Source organism: Triticum aestivum, chromosome 3A (assembly GCF_018294505.1).
Source record: "Triticum aestivum cultivar Chinese Spring chromosome 3A, IWGSC CS RefSeq v2.1, whole genome shotgun sequence".
NCBI classification, from domain to species: Eukaryota; Viridiplantae; Streptophyta; class Magnoliopsida; order Poales; family Poaceae; genus Triticum; species Triticum aestivum.
In genome coordinates, this window is record NC_057800.1 from 294,843,731 (window position 1) to 294,863,823 (window position 20,093).

Sequence of the window (20,093 nt, forward strand, 5' to 3'; positions counted from 1 at the left end):
ATTCCAGAAAGGAATTTTTGTATTTTGGTTTAATAGATCTAAAAATAAAAGACAAATAGAATAGATCACAAAAGCAAATAATATGAGAAAGAGACCCGAGGGCCGTAGGTTTCACTAGTGGCTTCTCTCGAGAAAAGTAGAAAACGCTGGGTAAACAAATTACTATTCGGCAATTGATAGAACTTCAAATAATCATGATGATATCCAGGCAATGATCATTCTATAGGCATCACGTCCAAGATTAGTAGACCGACTCCTGCCTGCATCTACTACTATTGCTCCAGACATCGACCACTCACATCGACCGCTATCCAACATGCATCTAGTGTATTAAGTTCATGGAGAAACGGAGTAATGCAATAAGAACGATGACATGATGTAGACAAGATCTATTTATGTAGAAATAGACCCCATCATTTTATCCTTAGTAGCAACGATACATACGTGTCGGTTCCCCTTTTGTCATTGGGATCAAGCACCGTAAGATCGAACCCACTACAAAGCACCTCTTCCCATTGCAAGAGAAATAGATCAAGTTGGCCAAACAAAACCCAAAGACCGTAGAAGAAATACGAGGCTATAAGCAATCATGCATATAATATATCAAAGAAACTCAAATAACTTTCATGGATAAAAAGAGATAGATCTGATCATAAACTCAAAGTTCATCCGATCCCAACAAACACACCTCAAAAATAGTTACATCATATGGATCTCCAAGAGACCATTGTATTGAGAATCAAACGAGAGAGAGGAAGCCATCTAGCTACTAACTACGGACCCGAAGGTCTACAAAGAACTACTCACACACCATCAGAGAGGCACCAATGGAAGTGGTGAGCCCCTCCGTGATGGTGTCTAGATTGGATCTAGTGGTTCTGGACTCTGCGGCGGATGGAATTGATTTTTGTCGACTCCCCTAGGGTTTCTGGAATATTGGGGTATTTATAGAGTAAAGAGGCGGTCCGAGGGGCACCGTAGGTGGGCACAACCCACTAGGGCACGCCTGGGCCTCCAAGCGCGCACTGGTGGGTTGTGCTCCCCTCGGAGCAGCCCCCAGGTGCTTGTTCGGCCCATTGGATGTCTTCTGGTCCAAAAAAATCCACAAAAAGTTTCACTGCGTTTGGACTCCGTTTGGTATTGATTTCCTGTGATGTAAAAAACATGCAAAAAATAGCAATTGGAACTTGCACTATGTCAATAGGTTAGTACCAAAAAATTATATAAAATGACCATAAATGATTATAAAACATCCAAGAATGATAATATAACTGCATGGAACAATAAAAAATTATAGATACATTGGAGACATATCAGTATCCCCAAGCTTAAATCCTGCTCGTCCTCGAGTAGGTAAATGATAAAAACAGAAGTTTTGATGTGGAATGCTGCCTAACATGTCATCTCATATTGTTTTCTTTATAGCATGGATGTTTGGACTTTTATATTGTTCAAAGCAATAGTCTAGTTTTGACATGATAACTTAAATACTCAAGCATACCAACAAGAAACCATGTCTTTCAAAATATCAATGCTAAAATAAGTTATCCCTAGCCCATCATGCTTAATCATTGATCCATTCCTGAAACACACTCGTATATTAACTACACACAGTGCTCAAGTATGATCATAGTGCCTCCTAGTTGGTGCTTTAGAAGAGAAGATAGAGAGTCAAATAAATAATAAAAATTGCATAAATTAAAAGAAAGGCCCTTCACAGAGGGAAGTAGGGATTTGTAGAGGTGCTAGAGCTCAAAGCAAAAATTGAGAGATAAAAACATTTTGAGAGACATACTTTTCCCACCAATGAAAACGACTTAGAGTCCCCAACACTTTCCATGCTAGATATATCATAGGCGGTTCCCAAACAGAAAATACAGTTTATTCCTTTTTCCACCATACTTTCACTTTCCATGGCTAATCGTATCCATGGATGCCTTCCATACCAACACATTCCAAGGAATTTATTATTGGACATCATAAAGTAAATTCATTTTTCATTTTGGGACTAGGCATCCCTAATACCTTTGCCTTACTCTCATGCAATGACATGTGAATAAACACTCATCGTGAGAATAGCACATCTAGCATGGAAAATATTAGCCACCCCTCACTGCCTCACGAGCGGTACGAGCACATAAAAGAGAAATTTATTTTGAATATTCGAGATGGAACATACAAATTTGTTTAGAACAGCAAAAGAATACCACATATAGGTAGATGTAGTGGACTCATATGGCAAAACTGGGATAAGGGATTTTTGATGCACAAGTACTGATCATACTTAGTGCAAAATAAAGGCTAGCAAAAGATTGAGAAGTGACCAACCAAGAAACGAATAATCTCATAAGCGAGCATCAAGCATAATTAACACCGAATAATGCACCACAAGTCGGATATAATTTCATTGCATAACTATTGACTTTTGGTTCTTGCATAGGGAACCACAAACCTTACCACCAATATTCTTACTAAAGCATAGTTACTCATCAACATGACTCACATATCACATCATCATATCTCAAAAATTTTACTAAGAATCAAGTTTATTTTTTCCAATGATCTTCATGAAAGTTTTTATTATATCCTTCTTGGATATCTATCACTTTAGAACTAATTTTCATGTGTTGCTTTTGATAAGCTCAAACAAATATAAGTGAAGATCATGATCATGATATTTCTTTCTCTCAAATTAATTTAAGTGAAGCAAGCGAGAATTTCTTGAAAATTTTACTAACTCTCAAATAAATCTAAGTGAAGCAAGAGAGAATTTCTTAAAAAATAATAAAGCACACCATGCTAAAAAAGATATAAGTGAAGCAAAAGAGCGAATCCATAGCTCACAAAAAATTAAGTGAAGCATAGAGAGCAATTCTAACAAGTCATGGCATAATTTTGGCTCTCTCAAATAGGTGTGTCCAGCAAGGAATCAAGACTTAAAACACAAAACAAAACAAGAAAAGACTCATATCATACAATACAATACGCTCCAAGCAAAACACATAGTATGTGATGAATAAAAATATAGCTTCGAGTAAAATACCGATGGTCATTAGAAGAAAGAGGGGATGCCACTCGGGGCATCCCCAAGCTTAGTTGCTTGCTTCTCTTTGAATAATATGAAGGAAATATGCCCTAGAGGCAATAAGAATGTTATTATTTTCTTTCCTTATATCATTATAAATGTTTATTATTCATGCTAGAATTGTATTATCCGGAAACATAATACTTGTGTGAATACATAGACAAACTAAATGTCACTAGTATGGCTCTACTTGACTAGCTCGTTAATCAAAGATGGTTATGTTTCCTAACCATAGACATGTGTTGTCATTTGATTAACGGGATCACATTATTAGGAGAATGATGTGATTGACATGACCCATTCCATTAGCTGAGCACCCGATCGTTTAGTATGTTGCTATTGCTTTCTTCATGACTTATATATGTTCCTATGACTATGAGATTATGCAACTCCCGTTTGCCGTAGGAACACTTTGTGTGCTACCAAACGTCACAACATAACTGGTGATTATAAAGGAGCTCTACAGGTGTCTCCAAAGGTAAATGTTGGGTTGGCATATTTCAAGATTAGGATTTGTCACTCCGATTGTCGGAGAGGTATCTCTGGGCCCTCTCGGTAATGCACACCACACAAGCCTTGCAAGCGTTGCAACTAATGAGTTAGTTGCGAGATGATGTATTACGTAACGAGTAAAGAGACTTGCCGGTAACGAGATTGAACTAGGTATTGAGATACCGACGATCGAATCTCGGGCAAGTAACATACCGATGACAAAGGGAACAACGCATGTTGTTATGTGGTCTGACCGATAAAGATCTTCGTAGAATATGTGGGAGCCAATATGAGCATCCAGGTTCCGCTGTTGGTTATTGACCGGAGACATGTCTCGGTCATGTCTACATTGTTCTCGAACCCGTAGGGTCCGCACGCTTAAGGTTTCGATGACAGTTATATGAGTTTTTGATGTACCGAAGTTAGTTCAGAGTCCCGGATGTGATCACGGACATAACGAGGAGTCTCGAAATGGTTGAGACATAAAGATTGATATATTGGACGGCTATATTCGGACACCGGAAGTGTTCCGGGTGATTTCGGATAAAACCGGAGTGCCGAAGGGTTACCAGAACCCCCCCGGGAGAAGTAATGGGCCATATGGGCCTTAGTGGAGAGAGAGAAGGGAAGCCAGGGTGGGCCGCGCGCCTCCTCCTCCCTGGTCCGAATTGGACTAGGAGAGGGGGGGGGGCAGCGCCCCCCTTTCCTTCTCCCTCCCCACTTCCTTTCCCCCTCCTAGTAGGAGTCCTACTCCTACTAGGAGGAGGACTCCTCCTTGGCGTGCCAATAGGGCCGGCCGGCCTCCTCCCCTTGCTCCTTTATATACGGGGGCAGGGGGCACCCCTAGAGGCACAAGTTGATCTTCGTGATCGTTCTCTTAGCCGTCTGCGGTGCCCCCCTCCACCATACTCCTCGATAATATTGTAGCGGTGCTTAGGCGAAGCCCTGCGACGGTAGAACATCAAGATCGTCACCACGCCATCGTGCTGACGGAACTCTTCCCCGACACTTTGCTGGATCGGAGTCCGGGGATCATCATCGAGCTGAACGTGTGCTAGAACTCGGAGGTGCCGTAGTTTCGGTGCTTGATCGGTCGGGCCATGAAGACGTACGACTACATCAACCGCGTTATCATAACGCTTCCGCTATCGGTCTACGAGGGTACGTAGACAACACTCTCCCCTCTTGTTGCTATGCATCACCATGATCTTGCGTGTGCATAGGAATTTTTTTTGAAATTACTACGTTCCCCAACAGTGGCATCAGAGCCTAGGTTTTATGTGTTGATGTATATGCACGAGTAGAACACAAGTGAGTTGTGGGTGATATAAGTCATACTTCTTACCAGATGTCATACTTTGGTTCGGCGGTATTGTTGGACGAAGTGGCCCAGACCGACATTACGCGTACGCTTACACGAGACCGGTTCTCCCGACGTGCTTTGCACAAAGGTGGCTAGCGGGTGTCAGTTTCTCCAACTTTAGTTGAACCGAGTGTGGCTACGCCCGGTCCTTGCGAAGGTTAAAATATCACCAACTTGACAAACTATCATTGTGGTTTTTATGCGTAGGTAAGATTGGTTCTTGCTTAAGCCCATAGCAGCCACGTAAAACTTGCAACAACAAAGTAGAGGACGTCTAACTTGTTTTTGCAGGGCATGTGGTGATGTGATATGGTCAATACATGATGCTAAATTTTATTGTATGAGATGATCATGTTTTGTAACCAAGTTATCAGCAACTGGCAGGAGCCATATGGTTGTCGCTTTATTGTATGCAATGCAATTGCGCTGCAATCCTTTACTTTATCACTAAGCGGTAGCGATAGTCGTGGAAGCATAAGATTGGCGAGATGACAACGATGCTACGATGGTGATCAAGGTGTCACGCTGGTAATGATGGTGATCATGACGGTGCTTCGAAGATGGAGATCACAAGCACAAGATGATGATGGCCATATCATATCACTTATATTGATTGCATGTGATGTTTATCTTTTATGCATCTTATCTTGCTTTGTTTGACGGTAGCATTTTAAGATGATCTCTCGCTAATTATCAAGAAGTGTTTTCCCTGAGTATGCACCATTGTGAAAGTTCTTCGTGCTGAGACACCACATGATGATCGGGTGTGATAGGCTCTACGTTCAAATACAACGGGTGCAAAACAGTTGCACACGCGGAATACTCAGGTTATACTTGACGAGCCAAGCATATACAGATATGGCCTCGGAACACGGAGACCGAAAGGTCAAGCATGAATCATATAGTAGATATGATCAACATAGTGATGTTCACCAATGAAACTACTCCATCTCACGTGATGATCGGACATGGTTTAGTTGATTTGGATCACGTGATCACTTAGAAGATTAGAGGGATGTCTTTCTAAGTGGGAGTTCTTAAGTAATATGATTAATTGAACTTTAATTTATCATGAACTTAGTCCTGGTAGTATTAGCATATCTATGTTGTAGATCAATAGCTCGCGTTGTTGCTTCCCTGTGTTTATTTTGATATGTTCCTAGAGAAAATTGTGTTGAAAGATGTTAGTAGCAATGATACGGATTGGATCCGTGATCTGAGGATTGGATCCTTGATGCACCGCTAGGTGACAGACCTATTGCAGGAGCAGATGTAGACGTTATGAACGTTTGGCTAGCTCAATATGATGACTACTTGATAGTTTAGTGCACCATGCTTAATGGCTTAGAATCGGGACTTCAAAGATATTTTGAAACGTCATGGACCATATGAGATGTTCCAGGAGTTGAAGTTAATATTTCAAGCAAATACCCGAGTTGAGAGATATGAAGTCTCCAACAAGTTCTATAGCTAAAGGATGGAGGAGAATCGCTCAACTAGTGAGCATGTGCTCAGATTGTCTGGGTACTACAATCGCTTGAATCAAGTGGGAGTTAATCTTCCAGATAAGATAGTGATTGATAGAATTCTCTAATCACCATAACCAAGTTAGTAGAACTTCGTGATGAACTATAGTATGCAAGGGATGACGAAAATGACTCCTGAGCTTTTCATGATGATGAAATCGATGAAGGTAGAAATCAAGAAAGAGCATCAAGTGTTGATGGTTGACAAGATCACTAGTTTCAAGAAAAGGGCAAAGGAAAAAAAAGGGAACTTCAAGAAGAACAGCAAGCAAGTTGCTGCTCAAGTGAAGAATCCCAAGTCTAGTCCTAAGCCTGAGACTAAGTGCTTCTACTGCAAAGGGACTGGTCACTGGAAGCGGAACTACCCCAAGTGATTGGCGGATAAGAAGGATGGCAAAGTAAACATAAGTATATTTGATATACATGTTATTGATGTGTACTTTACTAGTGTTTATAGCAACCCCTCGGTATATACTAGTTCAGTTGCTAAGATTAGTAAATCGAAACGGGAGTTGCAGAATAAACAGAGACTAGTTAAGGGTGAAGTGACGATGTGTGTTGGAAGTGGTTCCAAGATTGATATGATCATCATCGCACACTCGCTATACTTTCGGGATTAGTGTTGAACCTAAATAAGTGTTATTTGGTGTTTGCGTTGAGCATGAATGTGATTTGATAATGTTTATTGTAATACGGTTATTCATTTAAGTAAGAGAATAAATTGTTGTTATGTTTACATGAATAAAACCTTATATGGTTACACACCCAATGAAAATGGTTCATTGGATCTCGATCGTAGTGATACACATATTCATAATATGGAAACCAAAAGATGCAAAGTTAATAATGATAGTGTAACTTATTTGTGGCACTGCCGTTTAGGTCATATTGGTGTAAAGCGCATAAAGAAACTCCATGCTGATGGGATTTTGGAATCACTTGATTATGAATCACTTGGAGCTTGCGAACCATGCCTTATGGGCAAGATGACTAAAGACTCCGTTCTCCGGAACAATGGAGCGAGCAACAGATTTGTTGGAAATCATACATACTGATGTATGTGGTCTGATGAATATTAAAGCTCGCGGCAAGTATCATTATTTTCTGACCTTCACACATGATTTAAGCAGATATGAGTATATCTACTTGATGAAACATAAGTCTGAAAAGTTCAAAGTATTTCAGAGTGAAGTGGAAAATCATCGTGACAAAAAAATAAAGCTTCTACGATCTGATCGCAGAGACGAATATTTGAGTTACGAGTTTGGTCTTCAATTAAAACAATGTGGAATAGTTTCACAAACTCATGCCACCTGGAACACCACAGCATAATGGTGTGTCCGAACGTCATAACCGTAATTTATTGGATATAGTACAATCTATGATGTTTCTTACCGTACCAATATCGTTTTGGGATCATGCATTAGAGACAGCTGCATTCACGTTCAAAAGGGGCACCATCTAAGTCCGATGAGATGACACAATCTGAACTGTGGTTTGGCAAGAAACCAAAGTTGTCGTTTCTTAAAGTTTGGGATTGTGATGCTTATATGAAAAAGTTTCATCCTGATAAGCTCAAACCCAAATCGGAGAGATATGTCTTCATAGGATACCCAAAGGAGACTGTTGGGTACACCTTCTATCACAAATCCGAAGGGAAGACATTCGTTGCTAAGAATGGATCCTTTCTAGAGAAGGAGTTTCTCTTGAAAGAAGTGAGTGGGAGGAAAGTAGAACTTGATAACGTAATTGTACCTTCTCCCTTATTGGAAAGTAGTTCATCACAGAAATTTCTTCCTGTGACTACTACACCAATTAGTGAGGAAGCTAATGATGATGATCATGTAACTTCATGTAACACCCCGGATGTAACTTTCCCTATTTGTACTCCAAATATTGCTGTTTCCGGCGTTAAGTTATATTTATTTTCCTCGGGTTCAGGTCTTTGTCTCCGTGTGTGGTTATCGTTGTCATGCATCTCATAGCATGTCATCATGTGCATTGCATTTGCATACGTGTTCGTCTCATGCATTCGAGCTTTTTCCCCGTTGTCCGTTTTGCATTCCGGCGCTCCGTTCTCCTCCGGTGGCTATTTCTACCTTTCTTTCGTGTGTGGGGATTAAATATTTCCGTATTGGACCGAGATTTGCCAAGCGGCCTTGGTTTACTACCGGTAGACCGCCTGTCAAGTTTCGTATCATTTGGACTACGTTTGATACTCCAACGGTTAACCGAGGGACCGAAAAGGCCTCGTGTGTATTGCAGCCCAACACCCCTCCAATTTGGCCCAAAACCCACCAAACTCTGCTCCATGTCCTAGAGCGTTCGATCACGATCGCGTGGCCGAAAACCGCACCTCATTTGGACTCTCCTGGCTCCCTCTACCTATATATATGTGATCCTCCTCTCCGAAACCTGCAACATCTCGCGGCCGACGTACACACTCGCCCGTCCTCCTGGCCGCATCGCACCCCGGGAGCCCACCGGGCGCCGCCACCTCGCCGGCGCCTCCTACTTCTCTCCAGCCGCCGGCCCGAGTCCGCCCTCGGCCACCTCGCGCCGCGGCCGCCGCACGCTCGACCGCCCGGCACGCGCCGGCGCCACGTCACCCCCGCCGCCCGCCGCCAACCAACCGGGCTCCGCCCCTCTCCAGGCGCCTCCTCGCGCTCTCTCTCCCACTCCGCGCGGCCCGTCGGGAACGCCAAGCAGGCCGCTGCGGGCCCGGGATCTAGATCTGAGCATCCGATTGACTTTTCTCCCTCCGAACCCTAATTTTTATGCAAACTTTGACCGCCGTATCTCCGCATCCGTAGCTCCGATTTGGGCATATAGCATATCAAAAATGTTCATCTCAGAGAGACATCATTTCATTCCATCGCATCATTTTCATTGGGTTTATCTTGATGCCCGAAATGGCTGTTAGAAGGGATTGGCTCGTGAGTTTAATTGTCAGATCTGCTAGTGCATCTTAGACTTTTGTCATTTTTGCCATGATTATTGTGTGCATGATATGCCTGTGAGTCCTTCATATGTTTTTTAATGCATTTTGTTATCTTTCTAGAGGTGCAACCCATACATTTTTAGGATGTGTGTGGTGACTTGTGCAAGCTTGCAAAGTGAGGCACCCGGTAAATCAGTTTTCAGGGACTTAGTAGTTTTCACTAAGTCTGGGATTATTTAGTTCATGATGCCATATGTTCAGCTTGTTTCCTAGTGATCCGTGCCTCTTTTGAGGATGATCAGTAAAGGAGTTTTGTTAATCATGTTATGCTCTATCCATCCATGTCTTTGTTTGCAATTATGGAGCACCCGAGCTTGAGTCAATCGAGCTCTACTTTTGCTTCGTTGTGAATCTGGGCAGATCGTCAACTTGTTTGCGATTTTGCCAATGTTATTGTAGTTGATCCGTGCATGCTATGCCATTGTTCTTGCCATGTCTAGCTTGCATTTTATGCCTTCTTAATGGATGTATGCTTGCCTTGCCATGACTTGCATCGTGGTGAGTGCATCGAGCTCGTTTACGTGTCTTCGTGAGTTATATTTTAGCATGCCTCAGTTTTCACTAAGTCTGAAAACTGATTGTGTTTTAGCTATGTTCGTGTGCCCGTTAGTATTTTTTTGTGAACCCTTTTGGCCCCAGGTCACTTTGGGTCTTTTGTTAAGCTTGTTGAGTAGCTCCATGCCATGTTCTTACTTGTCTTAATCAGGTCACGTATCATGTTGTTTTGCTGCTCCGAAGAGGGCTTCGTGATCTGAAATTCCAGACAAGTGTTAATTTCACTAAGTCTGGAATCTGTTTTGCATTTGCGTTTTTGCCATGCTTGTTTGAACCTCTTAATGGACGAATTGGCCGTGGCTCAGTGCTAGACTTTTGTTAAGCATCTTGTGTGCGTCCCTGCCATGTATTTTGTTGTCATGTTTGGTGGCTATAGCATGTTCATCTCATTGCGTTTAGATGCCTACTTGCTGTAAATCGTAGACCGGTGTCATTTTTGAATCGCTTGCCATTTCCAAACCGTAACTCCGATTCCGGCATTCTTTACATCGTTTTCAAGCGGTTTCATCTCATCACTCCAGTGGAACCCTTAAAATTCCATGTTGAGGCCAGGTTCATGCATTTCCTGTCATATCTTGCATTTTGCATCCCGCATAGCATATCATCATTGCATCGTATCGCTTGATCCTTGCACGTGGTTGATTGTATCCTTGTTGCTTGTTTGTCTTGTTTGGGTAGAGCTGAGAGACGACTTCGCTAACAAGGAGCCCGTTGAGTTTGCTTTTGAGGATCCAGTCAACTCTGACAACTATGCAGGCAAGATGATCATACCCTCGAAATCACTACTATCTTTGCTATGCTAGTTTGCTCGCTCTTTTGCTATGCCAATGCTACGATGCCTACCTTTTGCTTGTCAGCCTCCCAAATTGCCATGTCAAGCCTCTAACCCACCATGTCCTAGCAAACCGTTGATTGGCTATGTTAGCGCTTTGCTCAGCCCCTCTTATAGCGTTGCTAGTTGCAGGTGAAGATTGGAGTCGTTCCTTGTTGGGACATTTATTTACTTGTTGGGATATCATTATATTGCTATGTTATCTTAATGCATCTATATACTTGGTAAAGGGTGGAAGGCTCGGCCTCTCGCCTAGTGTTTTGTTCCACTCTTGCCGCCCTAGTTTCCGTCATATCGGTGTTATGTTCCCGGATTTTTGCGTTCCTTACGCGGTTGGGTTATAATGGGAACCCCTTGACTGTCCGCCTTGAATAAAACTCCTCCAGCAGTGCCCAACCTTGGTTTTACCATATGCCACCTAGCCTTTCCCTTGGGTTTCACGGACTCAAGGGTCATCTTATTTTACCCCCCCCCCGGGCCAGTGCTCCTCTGAGTGTTGGTCCAACCTAGAGCACCGTGCGGGGCCGTCCCTCGGCAACTTGGGTTACGCTGGCTCCCGTACGCTTAGCTTATCCGGTGTGCCCTGAGAACGAGATATGTGCAGCTCCTATCGGGATTTGTCGGCACAACGGGTGGTGTTGCTGGACTTGTTTTACCATTGCCGGAGTTGTCTTGTATTACCGAGATACCGAGTCTGATCGGAACGTCTTGGGAGGAGGTCTATTCCTTCGTTGACCGTGAGAGCTTGTCATGGGCTAAGTTGGGACTCCCCTGCAGGGATTGAACTTTCGAAAGCCGTGCCCGCGGTTATGGGCAGATGGGAATTTGTTAATGTCCGATTGTAGATAATTTGAACCTTAATTAATTAAAATGAATCAACTGAGTGTGTTACCGTGATGGCCTCTTCTCGGTGGAGTCCGGAAAGTGGACACGGTGTTGGAGTAATGTTTTGCGCATGTTGCTCTCTAGATTCTCGCTCGCGCTTTGCCCCCTCTTCTCGCTCTCTTTTGCGTATAAGTTAGCCACCATATATGCTAGTCGCTTGCTGCAGCTCCACATATATTTTGCCTTACCCTTCCTATAAGCTTAAATAGTCTTGATCGCGAGGGTGCGAGATTGCTGAGTCCCTGTGGCTCACAGATTACTATAACTCCAGATGCAAGTCCAGGTGATTCCGCTCCAGGTGACGAGTATGAGCTCAAGTGGGAGTTCGACGAAGACTCTCAACGATACTACATGTCTTTTCCTGACGATCAGTAGTGGTGCCCAGTTGGGGGTGATTGGGACCGTTGTCGCATGTTGGTTTTTTTTATTATTTTGGCGTCGTAGTCGGGCCATGAGTGTTTTGGATGATGTAATGTTATTTATGTACATTGATGTGACGTGGCGAGTGTAAGCCAACTATGTTCTTCCCTTTATTATTCATATTACATGGGATGTTGTGAAGATTGCCTAACTTGCGACATATGCCTTCAATGCGATTATGTCTCTAAGTCGTGCCTAGACACGTGGGAGCTATAGTCGCATCGAGGGTGTTACAAGTTGGTATCAGAGCCTTCCTCGACCTTAGGAGCCCCATTGCTTGATCGTTTTTTAGAGGCCGAGTTGTGTCTAGAAAAATGTTTTGAGTCACTTAGGAATTATATATCGGAGAGTTTAGGAATTCTTTTTACTTCCCAGTCTCCTCACCGCTCTGGCAAGGCATCCTAACGTAGAGTTTTGACTCTTCTCTTCTCAAATTTCACAAAAAAACAAATTTAGGATCACGCGAGTATCTTGGAATCGTTCCGATGGCTTATGATGAGAACATTGTCTTGGTGCCTCCTGTCAGGGGTTTAGTGGAAGTGTCCCGGGGAGTTGAGCTCTGAGGTGTTGTCATCATAATTTTATCGTTGCAATTCCGGAATACTTGAGATATGTTCGCCGACATCGAAAATCTCTTTTATGCAGTTCGTTGGTGAGATAACCTCGACGCCACCCAGTACTGGGGCGGGAGTTCGGGAGTATTGCCATAACTTGTATAACGGATGCTTTTCGAAGGTTGAGGTAGATGGTTTCCGAAGTTTTCTTGGTTATGTGTTGAAGGATGGATACAGCTGGATGTAGGATTTGCTAGTTTGGGTGAGATATTATGCTTCCCCTGTATCCCCAACACCTGATTGCATAACCGGAAAGGTTCGGGAGTTTCATAGGTGGGAATTCTAGTAGCTCTAGTTCTTCTTCCACGGATATTGGTTTGAGATTGGGATTTCTTACCGATTATTCGTTCTTGATCCGTACCTTGTTGATTTATTTCTCTACCTTAATTCTACGTGGCTTCTCAATTTATGGATATGTGACCATTTCAAGAGGAATGCATTCGTTCATTTTGTTCGGATGTGAAGACTATATGTTGCAATTTTCATTCCGTTGGATTCAGCTTCAATATTTATCTATCAATGTGCTAATGGTGGTCAACCTCTTCAGGATGGCTCCTCCAACGCGCACGACTCCGAATCCTGATCCGCCACCGCCTCCACCTCCTCCAGAGGCATGGCAAGCTGTGATGGCCGCAACTAATGCAAACACTCAGCTGATCATGCAAATTCTCCAAGAGCGCAATCAAGGCAGTCAAGGGAATCAAGGCAGCAATCAGAGTCACTTTGCTACACTCAACCAGTTCCTTGCTAACGGGCCAAAGACTTTCAGCAATTGTGTTGAGGCAACCGATGCTGACGATTGGCTTGTGGATCTGTGTAAGCATTTCGAGTGCAGTAACGTCAGGCCTGAGGACTTTGTGAAGTTCGCTTCCTTCCAACTCAAAGATCAAGCTGCAGAATGGTTCCAGCAGTACAAGGATTCCAGAGGTGGACGTGTTATCACTTGGGATGATTTCCGTCGAGATTTCCGAGCTCATCATATTCCGCAGAGCGTGGTTGAAAGCAAGCGTGAGGAATTCCGCAATCTGAAGCAAGGCTCTTTGTCTGTCTATGACTACAACAAGTTGTTCCAGAAGCTCGCCCGCTTTGCCAAGCAGGACGTGCCTGATGAGAAGAGCATGATATACCAGTTCAGGGGTGGTCTCAGAGAAGATATTCAGCTCGCTCTTGTTCTCTTTGAGCCCTTGAGGTACGATGAGTTCTACAACATGGCACTGAAGCAAGAGGCTGCTCAGTTGAGGTGTGATGCTTCCAGGAAGCGAGTCAGAGATGCTACTCCTTCTTCCTCTACTCAAGTGGCCAAGCAGCAGAAGTTTTGGCTTCCTCCTCCTCCGTTCCGTCAGCCGTATCAGCAGAAGAGCAAAGGTGGCAGTGGTTCTTCCCACCCACCCAACCCTGGCTTTCAGAACAAGACTTCGTCTCAAGCTCCAAGATCGAGTGCTCCGTATCACCGTCCGCTTTCAGAGGTCACGTGCAACAAGTGCCAACAGAAGGGTCACTATGCCAACAAGTGTTTCAACCAGAGGCGTCTTCCTCCTCCTCCTCCTGTCAGATCGGCAAGTACAGCTGTGGTCAAGCATAACCCCAAGCATGCCAAGGTGAATTTGATGAATGCAGCTCATGCAGAGGACTCGTCAGATGTGATCATGGGTAACTTTCCAGTTAACTCTTTTCCAGCAAAAGTTCTTTTTGACACTGGTGCATCGCATTGTTTCATGTCAAGATCATTTGTTTCCAAGCATGACTTCGTTTCACAAATGTTGGGTAAACCTATGGGAGTGGTTTCTCCGGCTAAGTCTATGAGGGCTACTTCAATAGTCCCGGATGTTTCTATCATGTTGGGTGATTTCAAGTTTCTTGCTTCTCCAATGGTTCTTGGTAACTCGGATATTGATCTTATTCTCGGCATGGATTGGCTTTCTAAGCACAAGGCTCAGCTTGATTGTGCAGCCAGGCAGATTCAATTGACTCATTCGTCTGAGGATGTAATTGTCTTTGCCGCTCGTGATGATACCATTCGTCTGTTTTCTCTCAATGAGAAGGGTGAATTGGACGCCATCTCGCAAATTCCAGTCGTTTGCGAATATCAAGACGTCTTTCCAGAAGAGCTCCCAGGAATGCCTCCGCACCGGCCAGTTGAATTCGTCATTGAGCTTGAGGCTGGCACGGAACCTGTGTGCAAGCGTCCTTACAAGCTCGGACCTGAAGAGTTGAAGGAGCTGAAGAAGCAACTCGATGAGCAAGAAAGAATGGGTCTTATCCGGCCTAGTTCTTCTCCGTGGGGTTGTGGTGTTCTTTTTGTGAAGAAGAAGGATGGAACGGACCGACTTTGTGTTGATTACCGTCCAGTGAACAAGAAGACCATCAAGAACAAATACCCTCTTCCCAACATCAATGAGCTGTTCAAACAACTCAAAGGTGCTCAAGTATTCTCCAAGCTTGATCTCCGTATGGGTTATCACCAGATTCGCATTCGTGAAGAAGATATTCCCAAGACAGCATTCATAACAAGCTTTGGTTCATATGAATACACTGTCATGTCTTTTGGCCTCGCCAACGCTCCTCCGACGTTCTCTCGCATGATGAACTTCATCTTCAACGCCTACACCAATGACTTCGTTTTGGTCTATCTCGACGACATTCTGGTTTTCTCGAAGAACAAGGAAGATCATGCCAAGCTCTTGCGTTTGGTTCTTGATAAGCTCAGAGAACATAAGTTCTACGCCAAGTTCTCCAAGTGCGAATTTTGGCTCGATGAGGTTCTTTATCTTGGTCATATCATCTCTGCCAAGGGCATTGCCGTGAATCCTGAGAAGGTGTCCGCAATTGTGAATTGGGAACCTCCTCAGAATGTGAAGCAACTCCGTAGTTTTCTCGGTCTCGCAAGTTATTGCCGAAGATTCGTTGAAAACTTTTCTAAGATCGCGAAGCCTCTCTCTAATCTTCTTCAGAAGCACGTCAAGTACGTTTGGTCTCCGGAGTGTGATATTGCTTTCAACACTTTGAAAGAGAAATTGATCACTGCTCCAGTTCTGACTCCGCCTGATGAATCCAAGCCGTACGAGGTCTTTTGTGATGCCTCTCTCCAAGGTCTTGGCGCAGTATTGATGCAAGAAAAGAAAGTTGTTGCTTATACATCTCGCCAGTTGAAGCCTAATGAGAAGAACTACCCCACTCATGATCTCGAGTTGGCGGCAGTTGTGCATGCTCTTTTGACTTGGAGACATCTTCTATTGGGAAGAAAAGTGGACATTTTCACTGATCACAAGAGTCTCAAGTACATCTTCACTTAGCCTAATCTCAACCTCAGGCAAACTCGATGGGTCGAAATGATTCAAGAGTATAATCCGAGTATCGAGTATACTCCAGGCAAGGCCAATGTGATTGCTGACGCTTTGAGCAGGAAGGCTTACTGCAACAGTTTGATTCTTAAGCCTTATCAACCCGAGCTTTGTGAAGCTTTCCGCAAACTTAATCTGCAAGTTGTTCCTCAAGGTTTCCTCGCCAACCTTCAAGTCTCTCCTACCTTAGAAGACCAGATTCGCCAAGCCCAGCTTCTTGATGCTATGGTGGAAAAGGTGAAGATTGGGATTGCCAAGAGTCAGTCCAAGTACAAGTGCTACCGCCTTGATGACAAGGACACTCTTTTCTTCGAGGATCGTATTGGTGTGCCCAAAGGTGAACTTCGTAAAGTGATCATGAACGAGGCTCACAATTCTCTCCTCTCCATCCACCCTGGGAGTACGAAGATGTATCAGGACCTTAAGCAAGCTTATTGGTGGACTCGAATGAAGCGCGAGATCGCTCAATTCGTGAATGAATGTGATGTCTGCAGAAGAGTGGAGGCAGAACACCAAAGGCCAGTTGGTCTCCTCCAACCTCTTGCCATTCCAGAATGGAAGTTTGACCACATTGAAATGGACTTCGTGACTGGGTTTCCAAAGTCCAAGCGTGGCAATGATGCTATATTCGTTGTCATCGACAAGCTCACCAAAGTGGCTCACTTTCTGCCTATCAAAGAGTCGATCACTGCAGCTCAATTGGCGGAACTCTATACCTCTCGAATTGTCTCTCTGCACGGTATTCCTCAAGTGATATCTTCAGACCGTGGCAGCATCTTTACCTCGAAGTTTTGGGATTCTTTCAGAAGGCCATGGGCACCAACATCCGCTTCAGCACTGCTTTCCATCCTCAAACAAGCGGTCAAGTCGAGCGTGTCAACCAGATTCTTGAAGATATGCTCAGGGCTTGTGTGATCTCCTTCGGCATGAAGTGGGAGGATTGTCTTCCTTATGCTGAATTCTCCTACAACAATAGTTTTCAAGCAAGTTCGGGCAAGGCCCCATTTGAAATTCTGTATGGCAGGAAGTGCCGTACCCCTCTCAACTGGTCCGAAACCGGTGAACGTCAGCTTTTGGGTAATGACTTAATCACAGAAGCAGAAGAAATGTGCAAAGTCATTCGTGATAACCTCAAAGCAGCCCAATCTCGCCAGAAGAGCTACTATGATAGTAAGCACCATGATTTGGCTTTTGAGATCGGAGATCATGTTTACCTCCGTGTCTCTCCTATGAAAGGTACTCGTCGCTTCGGTATCAAAGGGAAGCTTGCCCCTAGATACGTGGGACCTTTCAAGATTGTCAGCAAGAGAGGCGACCTCGCCTATCAACTCGAGCTTCCTTCAAACTTTGCAAATTTTCATGACGTGTTCCATGTCTCTCATCTTCGAAAGTGCTTCAAGACTCCTGACCGCACCGTCAACTTTGAGGACATTGAGCTCCAAGAAGATCTCTCTTATCGTGAGCACCCAGTCGCTATTCTTGAAGAGACTGAACGCAAGACTCGCAACAAGCCAATCAAATTTCTCAAAGTCAAGTGGTCACATCATTCCGACCGTGAAGCTACCTGGGAACGCGAGGATCACCTCCGTTCTGAGTACCCGGCGTTCTTTCAGTCCTAGATCTCGGGACGAGATCTTTTCGTAGTGGTGGAGTGTTGTAACACCCCGGATGTAACTTTCCGTATTTGTACTCCAACTCTTGCCATTTCCGGCGTTAAGTTATATTTATTTTCCTCGGGTTCGGGTCTTTGTCTCCATGAGTGGTTATCGTTGTCATGCATCTCATATCATGTCATCATGTGCATTGCATTTGCATACGTGTTCGTCTCATGCATTCGAGCTTTTTCCCCGTTGTCCGTTTTGCATTCCGGCGCTCCGTTCTCCTCCGGTGGCCATTTCTACCTTTCTTTCGTGTGTGGGGATTAAACATTTCCGGATTGGACCGAGACTTGCCAAGCGGCCTTGGTTTACTACCGGTAGACCGCCTGTCAAGTTTCGTATCATTTGGACTTCGTTTGATACTCCAACGGTTAACCGAGGGACCGAAAAGGCCTCATGTGTGTTGCAGCCCAACACCCCTCCAATTTGGCCCAAAACCCATCAAACTCTACTCCATGTCCTAGAGCGTTCGATCACGATCGCGTGGCCGAAAACCGCACCTCATTTGGACTCTCCTAGCTCCCTCTACCTATATATATGTGATCCCCTCCGAAACATTCGCGGTACAAACCCTAGTCCTCTTCCACCTCGCGGCCGGACGTTTCTTCCACCGACGGACACGTCCGCCCTCCACCTCGCTCCGGCCAGTGGCGTCGCGCCATGTCACCCCACCGCCGCCGCCAACCAACCGGGCACCGCCACCTCATCCCAGGCGCCTCTCTCTCTCCTCCCCACCGCGCCGGCCCGCGGGGCCCGAGGCAGGCCCGCGCGGGCTCAGTTCCATCGCCGCCGCCCCGCGCCAGGGGTCCCCGCAGCGCCCGACGCCGCCCGGCCTCCGTCGCCCGCGCCAGCGCCGCTCGCCGCCGCCGACGTCCTGCTCCGCCGCGCCGGTAGCCGCCGCCTCGCCGGCGCCGCGGCCGCCGCCCGCCACCACCGGCCGGCCGGCTCCGCCGCCCTCTCCACCGACCTCCTCGCCGCCCCGGTCATCTTCTCCCCCTCCGGCGTCGTCCTCCTTCTCGGTGAACAGGAACTCCGGCGAGACTCCGGCGAGTGCATCAGGAACCGCGCTGGATCTGGATCTGAAAATATCTCGGTTGACTTTTTCCCTCCGAACCCTAATTTTTATGCAAACTTTGACCGGCCGTATCTCCGCATCTGTAGCTCCGATTTGGGCATATAGCATATCAAAATGTTCACCTCAGAGAGTACATCATTTCATTCCATTGCATCATTTTCATTTGAGTTCATCTTGATGCCCGAAATGCTGTTAGAAGAGGGCTTCGTGAGTTAATTGTCAGATCTGCTAGTTCATCTTAGACTTTTGTCATTTTTGCCATGATTATTGTGTGCATGATATGCCTGTGAGTCCTTCATATGTTTTGTTAAGCATTTTGTTATCTTTCCAGAGGTGCAACCCATACATTTTTAGGATGTGTGTGGTGACTTGTGCAAGCTTGCAAAGTGAGGCACCCGGTAAATCAGTTTTCAGGGACTTAGTAGTTTTCACTAAGTCTGGGATTATTTAGTTCATGATGCCATATGTTCAGCTTGTTTCCTAGTGATCCGTGCCTCTTTTGAGGATGATCAGTAAAGGAGTTTTGTTAATCATGTTATGCTCTATCCATCAATGTCTTTGTTTGCAATTATGGAGCAACCTAGCTTGAGTCAATCGAGCTCTACTTTTGCTTCGTTGTGAATCTGGGCAGATCGTCAACTTGTTTGCGATTTTGCCGATGTTATTGTAGTTGATCCGTGCATGCTATGCCATTGTTCTTGCCATGTCTAGCTTTCATTTTATGCCTTCTTAATGGATGTATGCTTGCTTTGCCATGACTTGCACCATGGTGAGTGCATCGAGCTCGTTTACATGTCATCGTGAGTTATATTTTAGCATGTCTCAGTTTTCACTGTCTGAAAACTGATTGTGTTTTAGCTATGTTCGTGTGCCCGTTAGTATTTTTTTGTGAACCCTTTTGGCCCCAGGTCACTTTGGGTCTTTTGTTAAGCTTGTTGAGTAGCTCCATGCCATGTTCTTACTTGTCTTAATCAGGTCACGTATCATGTTGTTTTGCTGCTCCGAAGAGGGCTTCGTGATCTGAAATTCCAGACAAGTGTTAATTTCACTAAGTCTGGAATCTGTTTTGCATTTGCGTTTTTGCCATGCTTGTTTGAACCTCTTAATGGACGAATTGGCCATGGCTCAGTGCTAGACTTTTGTTAACCATCTTGTGTGCGTCCCTGCCATGTATTTTGTTGTCATGTTTGGTGGCTGTAGCATGTTCATCTCATTGCGTTTAGATGCCTACTTGCTGTAAATCGCA